Source organism: Epinephelus fuscoguttatus, linkage group LG2 (genome assembly GCF_011397635.1).
Source record: "Epinephelus fuscoguttatus linkage group LG2, E.fuscoguttatus.final_Chr_v1".
NCBI classification, from domain to species: Eukaryota; Metazoa; Chordata; class Actinopteri; order Perciformes; family Serranidae; genus Epinephelus; species Epinephelus fuscoguttatus.
In genome coordinates, this window is record NC_064753.1 from 6594930 (window position 1) to 6602562 (window position 7633).

Genomic DNA, 7633 nt, shown 5'->3' on the forward strand with positions numbered 1-7633 from the left:
GTCGAGATGGTTTGGGGTGAGCTGGACCGCAGAGTGAAGGCAAAGGGGCCAACAAGTGCTAAACACCTCTGGGAACTCCTTCAAGACTGTTGGAAAACCATTTCAGGTGACTACCTCTTGAAGCTCATGGAGAGAATGCCAAGAGTGTGCAAAGCAGTAATCAGAGCAAAGGGTGGCTATTTTGAAGAAACTAGAATATAAAACATGTTTTCAGTTATTTCACCTTTTTTTGTTAAGTACATAACTCCACATGTGTTCATTCATAGTTCTGATGCCTTCAGTGAGAATCTACAATGTAAATAGTCATGAAAATAAAGAAAACGCATTGAATGAGAAGGTGTGTCCAAACTTTTGGCCTGTACTGTATATATATATATATATACATATATATATGTATGTATGTATGTATATATGTATATATATATATATATATATATATATATGTGTGTGTATATATATATGTGTATATATCTATATATATATATATATATATATATATATATATATATATATATGTGTGTGTGTGTGTATATATATATATATATATATATATATATATATATACATATATATATGTGTGTATATATATATATATATATATATATATATATATATATATATGTGTGTGTATATATATATATATATATACATATATATATGTGTGTATATATATATATATATATATATATATATATATATGTATGTATGTATAAAATACAGCTTGTTTCACAGTTCTGCTCTGAAAAATGGCTAACTTGTGTTCAAAATGAAATTAACAATAACCCATCTTGGAATTCTTATGTCAGCAGCACTACTCGAAAGAACTTAGTGCAAAACTTACCCGGCTGTAATACTGAAAACATTTAACAACATTCTAATGATTTCTCAAAATATACTGCTTTAGTTTTCCTCCTCATCTGGAGGTTGGTAGAACAGTGCTGAATGTGCTGAGGCCTGGCTGAGGGGTGCACGATGAACCAGATCTCGAGGGTGTGCTGGCGCCTGGTTGAAAGCCTGAGCCTGCTAACCGGCAATGGAAGGGTTAAAAATCCAACAACACCGAGCAGGAGCGCTAGTTTTAACTTCACTGTGTGAGAAACAAACCTGAAATAGGCTACTACAGGCAAATGATCGGAAAACACAGTGTCACAAATTTCCAGATTAAACACAGACAGACCATATGACAGGACAAGGTCTAATGTGTGTCTGTGTTCATGTGTGGGACCAGGCACCTACTGCACCAGATTAACAGAGTCAATCAGGCTTAAAAAGTCCTTCACCAGTGGCTCAAAAAAGGTCAGTTCAAAGCTGGAGAATGAAGATGACAGAAAACGCTGCTTACATTTATAGGCCTTTCTGTAGACAATCACCGTTCCTTCTCTGCCTGATGTCCATGGGGAGTTAAAATAACAACAGTCAGGCGGTAAAAGTTAAGACAGAGTGCTGGACTCCCCAACATTCAGTCATGTCTCAGTCATACAGAGAAAATCCAGAACACGGGAGCTGAAAAAGTCCCTGAGAATAAAGGTGTTATTTGCCAGTGATCTGGCGTTTACCAGGGCAACCCTGGCAGAAGCTGGGGCCTCAGCTTCAGCATACTGGGTAGCCTGGCACAACAGCCTCACGCCTGGGATCCACTGGCGTTTTTTGTGTCCGCCGTGACGCTTATGCCTATTCATTTCCTATGGATCGCGTCAAACCATTGCTGACGTCCCCGCAAAGCATTTGGGGTAGGCAGCGCGGCCGTTTGAGCAGCTCCCTTGACTACGACTCAACTTTATGCAAATTAACCCATCAGACGGGATGACACTACCCAGTGGGGAGCAAGCTCAGTGGTGGTCTGTCGTGACGTTTCGATTACTTTCCCTCTCTGGAACAACATGGCAATGGAAGATAAGCTAATCGTAGCAGTGGCGAGCTTTCCTATCCAGTATGACCCCTCTTTAGAGGCATATCGGAACACTGAAATGGAAAAATGCATGGAGGAAAGTGGCCTACATCGTTGAAAAAGGTGGTACGTGTATGACATAAATGAAGTGTTCAAGTGTTTCATTGTACAGTTGACAAGGTTAGCGGAGCTAGCAGTAGCCCACTGAAAGTTTTGCTATGCTACCTAGGTAACTTCAGGGAACAAATTTTAGAAAAATATAGAAGTCATAAACTGTTGTATATGCATATTTATTCAGTTGTGTACAGAAAATAGCCATGCATTCAGACATAATCAGTGTTGGAAGAAGTATTCAGGTCCTTCATTTGAGTAAAAGTACTTCCACACTGTGAAAACACTCAACTACAAGTAAAAGAAAATGCTCCCTGTTAATGTTTTACTATTATATATGATGATTTGGATTAATATTACTGCTGCATTATTGCAGTATTTTGATGCATTGCAACTAATTCATGATCCCTTTATATACAGTACTACAAATAGGCCCAATACACTGAGATGAAAACATGCCCATACTGTACAATAATTGCAGCAGTTATCAAAAGCAATTATACAATGAAATACTAGTTCAGTAATCTAAAGTTAGTCTAAATCTCATGCATTTCTTCAATTTAAATGTTTTTTTAAATGACTTAAGTGAGGAATATTGACACTGCTATATTAAAGAATACCCTCATATTTCTTTTCTTTGCTTCCTGCAAAAAGAATAATATTATATTAATATTATATGTGACATTATTTGATTAGGCATTGAATATGGAATGCCTGCAATGCATTCGAAATGTACAAATATTTTTAATAGGCCTTGTTGACTACTTATTCAGCTATTGGACACTGTTATTCTTCTTAACATAACTGTTGTATTTTAGTTACCTTCCTTCATCAGAGCAAGCCTGTCAAGACTGCTGGAAGAGCCTGCGGGATGTGTATTTAAAACTCCGAAAGAAGGAGAAGGATGAGCAGAGGAGTGGGGCGGAGGCCTCATCCAGAAAGCCATGGAATTCATGGCAGTAATGGGTTTTCTCGGCTCAATCAACTACCTCCAACCTCCCCAGCCTAGAAATTCATCCCATCCACGCAGCCCACCTACTCCTACCAGCCTACCACCTCCTCCCAGCCCACCACCTCCTACCAGCCTGGCACCTCCTACCAGCCACCACCTCCTACCAGCCCACCACCTCCTCCCAGTCTACTCCCCCCACCTGCTGCGTCAACCTCACCATCACCACCACCATCTCCTGCTGTGCCAGAGCCCTCACAGGAAGTGAATCCAGGCCCCTCCTGCACTCCTGACTTCTGGCCACCTGCAAGGAAGAGGAGGGCCAAAACCCTGACCTCCTTTCAGCGGGAGCTCATCGAGGTGCTTCAGGAGAACCCCACCCCCCCACCCCCGAACCTGCTCTGTCTTCACAGGATGAAGATGAGCTTTCCTTCATAAGCTTACTGCCGTCCTTCAAACAGCTGCCCAACTCCTTGAAGGATGAATTCAAATTTAAAATGTTTAAGATGGTGTATGAGGCAGGGCAGTTAGCCAATAGTCCACGTGTGAAATTGTAATTAGTACAAAACTATTCTGAAAGTGTTTGTTATTTTGTTATTTGAGCACTTTTTCACTTTTTTAGTTTAGTTTAGTTAGTTAGTATTAGTTTTTTTATTATACATTTTCTGTGTATTTTAAATTTATTTGTTATTTTTGTAATGCAGTCTAGTTTTTATTTTTATTTCACTCAACTATAATAACCTTGATATAATTCCCATCAATATGGTCCCTATTCTGTGAATTTTCTAAGCAAAGAGGTAGGTAGACAGCAGAGCATGTGAGCGGAGCGGGTGAAAATTTCCGCTCTTCGCTCGCAGACCTGTCACTTTGCGCCGCTCGTCCGCTCCGCTTGGTTCTGCGCATTCTTCGCTCCGCTCCATCATAAATTTTATCCCACTCCACTCGCTCACCACTCTGCTCACCACTCCGCTCAAAAAAACTGCGTCGTACTACCCTAACCTGTAATCTTCTATTCACAAATAAAACGGGGTCTGCCCATTTTTCCGACAGCCCATTGGTCCAACATCCCATTGTTCCGACCATATTAAATCCATTGTTCTGAAGTCCCGTTGTTCCGAAATCATCATGATGCCCTGTGGTTAAGGTCTGGTTAGGTTTAGGCACAAAAACCACTTGGTTAGGGTTAGGAAAAGATCATGGTGTGGGTTAAAATGAAAAAGAAAGTGACAAACACATAAGCTGTGAGCCTGCTTCGCCTCAAGCCTTTCTCAGCTGACCCAGAGCCGGTCGCGGCGCACCATCAAGGCAGAAATACGCCCACCGGGAGGCCGTTCAGCACCGCGGAGTGCTCCCCACACAACCTGGACCCCAGAGTTAATAACAGGAGGTTATGGTGTTTCATTCTCTCCTCTCTATTACACTCGTATCTCGACCAGTAGCCTACTTTTGTTGCGTTGCTGATCCTCTATGGTACACAAATACAGTAATAATCACATATCGGAACAACGGGACGTCGGACTAATGAGAGGTCGGAACAATGAGAGGTCGGAACAGTGCTATGGCACCAATAAAACATGAGCTTGGTAGATTCTCCGGGGAAGCCCTCTCCCCGCAGTTAGGGACCGTTCTACACGGTACCCCTGGCAGGGTGGAAATAAGTCAAAGTGTAGAGGAGACGGACCAGGTTAAGCAGCCGACCTCCGAAGCCTTCTCGTCTCTCCCTGCAGTTATGGACCGTTCTCCAAGGTACCGCTGCTTCTCTTCTCAGTTTCTTTTCAGAAGTACACAGTAAACTCCATAGTTTTGAAAGAAAATAGTGTGGGTGTGCGCAGGTGCAAAGATGAATTCTGGGTGGGGCATGAGCGACCGGAGCAAAATTGGAGCGAGAGATAAGGCTCCGCTCCACCTTTTAAAAAAAATAGCCGCTCCTTGCTCAACACAAAATCCTCCCGCTCCCCGCTCCACTCCGCTCCCGTTCCGCTCTGCTCACATGCTGTGATAGGCAGGCAGGTAGATAGAAAGTCTGTTTGATTTATTCATATATTTATTTATGAAACATAAAGGTACAACACATATATAACATAATATAAATAGAAATCACAAATCCATTAGAAAATGGGACATAAAATAGCTATGGCAGTGTCAAAATAATTCAGTCCCTTCATGACAAATGGTATGAATAGCCAGCAGTGTTGGGGAAGTTACTTTTAAAAAGTAGTGTTTGCTCGTTACTCGTTACTTCTTTAAAAAAGTAATCCCTTACTGTACTTAGTTACCCTCTGTGAAAAGTAACTTTTTACGTTACTCGTTACTTTTACGTTATTTTTATGGTGCTTGACTTTGGGTAGAACCCCATCTCATTTCCTAAATGTGAAAAAATCTGAGTTTCCCACTGGTATTTACCACTTTGGTGATAAAATAAAGATTAAAGAGTGAGAGTTAATTTGTGTTAACTAGGCTACATGAATTTGTTACATGACAGATTACTACTACTAATAGCCTATTTGCCAGAGCTGCTGCATCACTGAATGAGGAAAATATTAATATTCACAGACACTATCTTTGAACAAATAGTGTCATATTCATGAATAAATCATTTTCTGTTCTGTTATTACGTGTGTAACTGTGAGACTGTGTCTGTGTAACAGACTCATACTTTGGAGTAAGCTACAGACCTGCACGAATAAATTAATTCATTTTCTCTTCTGGTATGGTATGGGAGGTACTTTATTAAAGTACAAAATTATACACATCAAGGGATTTATATGCCTTGAGTTTTTCATGTGTATAAATGCTGGGTTTCTCCACAAGATATAAAAAAATGTCCGGCCACTGTAGCTTAGGCCATTTCGTTGGGTCAGTGACCCACTGACCCGACATTAAGTACGGGTCAGGAAACCACACTCCGTTGCTAATTGTTAGCTTATTACAATAAGCTAACCTGTCTTCGGTTGACAAGCCGTTAAAATAATCCGAGGAGGCGTGTGTATATTCCATATTCCTCATACGACTCTTGATTTTGGCGCTCCTGTCTGTACTGTTGACATGGCAACTGCCACAGTTCCTGCCTAGTGCGCAGCTTAGGTAGACAGGCAGTGTCACCGTCAAATCTGTCCCCGGGAAAAGTAACGTTGTGCCCAACTGACAAAGTAACTACGTTCCGTTACCATATTTTCAGTAGTAATGCGTTACACTACTTTTTACCCAATAAAAGTAGTTACGTTACGTGTTACAGTTACACAGAACACTGATAGCCAGGAATTAATCCTGGTAGTGTTCCAGAGGATACAAAGCCCATTTCTCTTGAGCGACGACCTCCAGTTTTCTGACTGTACATTTTTATAGGTGTTTATGGATATGAGGTTTTCCCCTGGGTTTTCTAAATATCTGTTATCCACAGAGACCCAAAGAAATGTACAGTTAGAGAACTGGAGGTCATTGCCCATTTGAATTGTGCCTTAATTCCTCAAGAATACTACAAGAGGTGATATCTGGCTATCAAAAAAATGTAGTACATCATTACAGAAAAATGTATGTTAAAGGGCTTCCAAAAAATAAAATCTCAAAAGAAAAATTCATGAGGGAAACCACCGTGTGAAGCAAAAACACACATTAAATGCCTTAAAATGCACTTAACAGCGCTCAGTAGGCTATCAAAACATGTACACTGAACAAAAATATAAACGCAACACTTTTGTTTTTGCTCCCATTTTTCATGAGCTGAACTCAAAGATCTAAAACATTTTCTATACACACAAAAGACCATTTCTCACAAATATTGTTCACAAATCTATCTAAAATCTGTGTTAGTGAGCACTCCTCCTTTGCCGAGATAATCCATCCCACCTGTGCAGTTTTGCTTTATTGGGGGGTCTGGGGGGGTCAGAAAACCAGTCAGTATCTGGTGTGACCACCATTTGCCTCACGCAGTGCAACACATCTCCTTCGCATAGAGTTGATCAGGTTGTTGATTGTGTCCTGTGGAATGTTGGTCCACTCCTCTTCAATGGCTGTGCAAAGTTGCTGGATATTGGCAGGAACTGGAACACGCTGTCGTATATGCCGATCCAGAGCATCCCAAACATGCTCAATGGGTGACATGTCCGGTGAGTATGCTGGCCATGCAAGAACTGGGATGTTTTCAGCTTCCAGGAATTGTGTACAGATCCTTGCAACATGGGGCCGTGCATTATCATGCTGCAACATGAGGTGATGGTCGTGGATGAATGGCACAACAATGGGCCCCAGGATCTCGTCACTGTATCTCTGTGCATTCAAAATGCCATCAATAAAATGCACCTGTGTTCGCTGTCCATAACATACGCCTGCCCATACCATAACCCCACCGCCACCATGGGCCACTCGATCCACAACATTGACATCAGCAAACCGCTCACCCACATGACGCCACACACGCTGTGTGCCATCTGCCCTGAACAGTGAAAACCGGGATTCATCCGTGAAGAGAACACCTCTCCAACATGCCAGACGCCATCGAATGTGAGCATTTGCCCACTCAAGTCAGTTACGACGATGAACTGCAGTCAGGTTGAGACCCTGATGAGGATGACAAGCATGCATATGAGCTTCCCTGAGACGGTTTCTGACAGTTTGTGCAGAAATTCTTTGGTTATGCAAACCGATTGTTGCAGCAGCTGTCCGGCATTACATCAAGCCCCCCATAA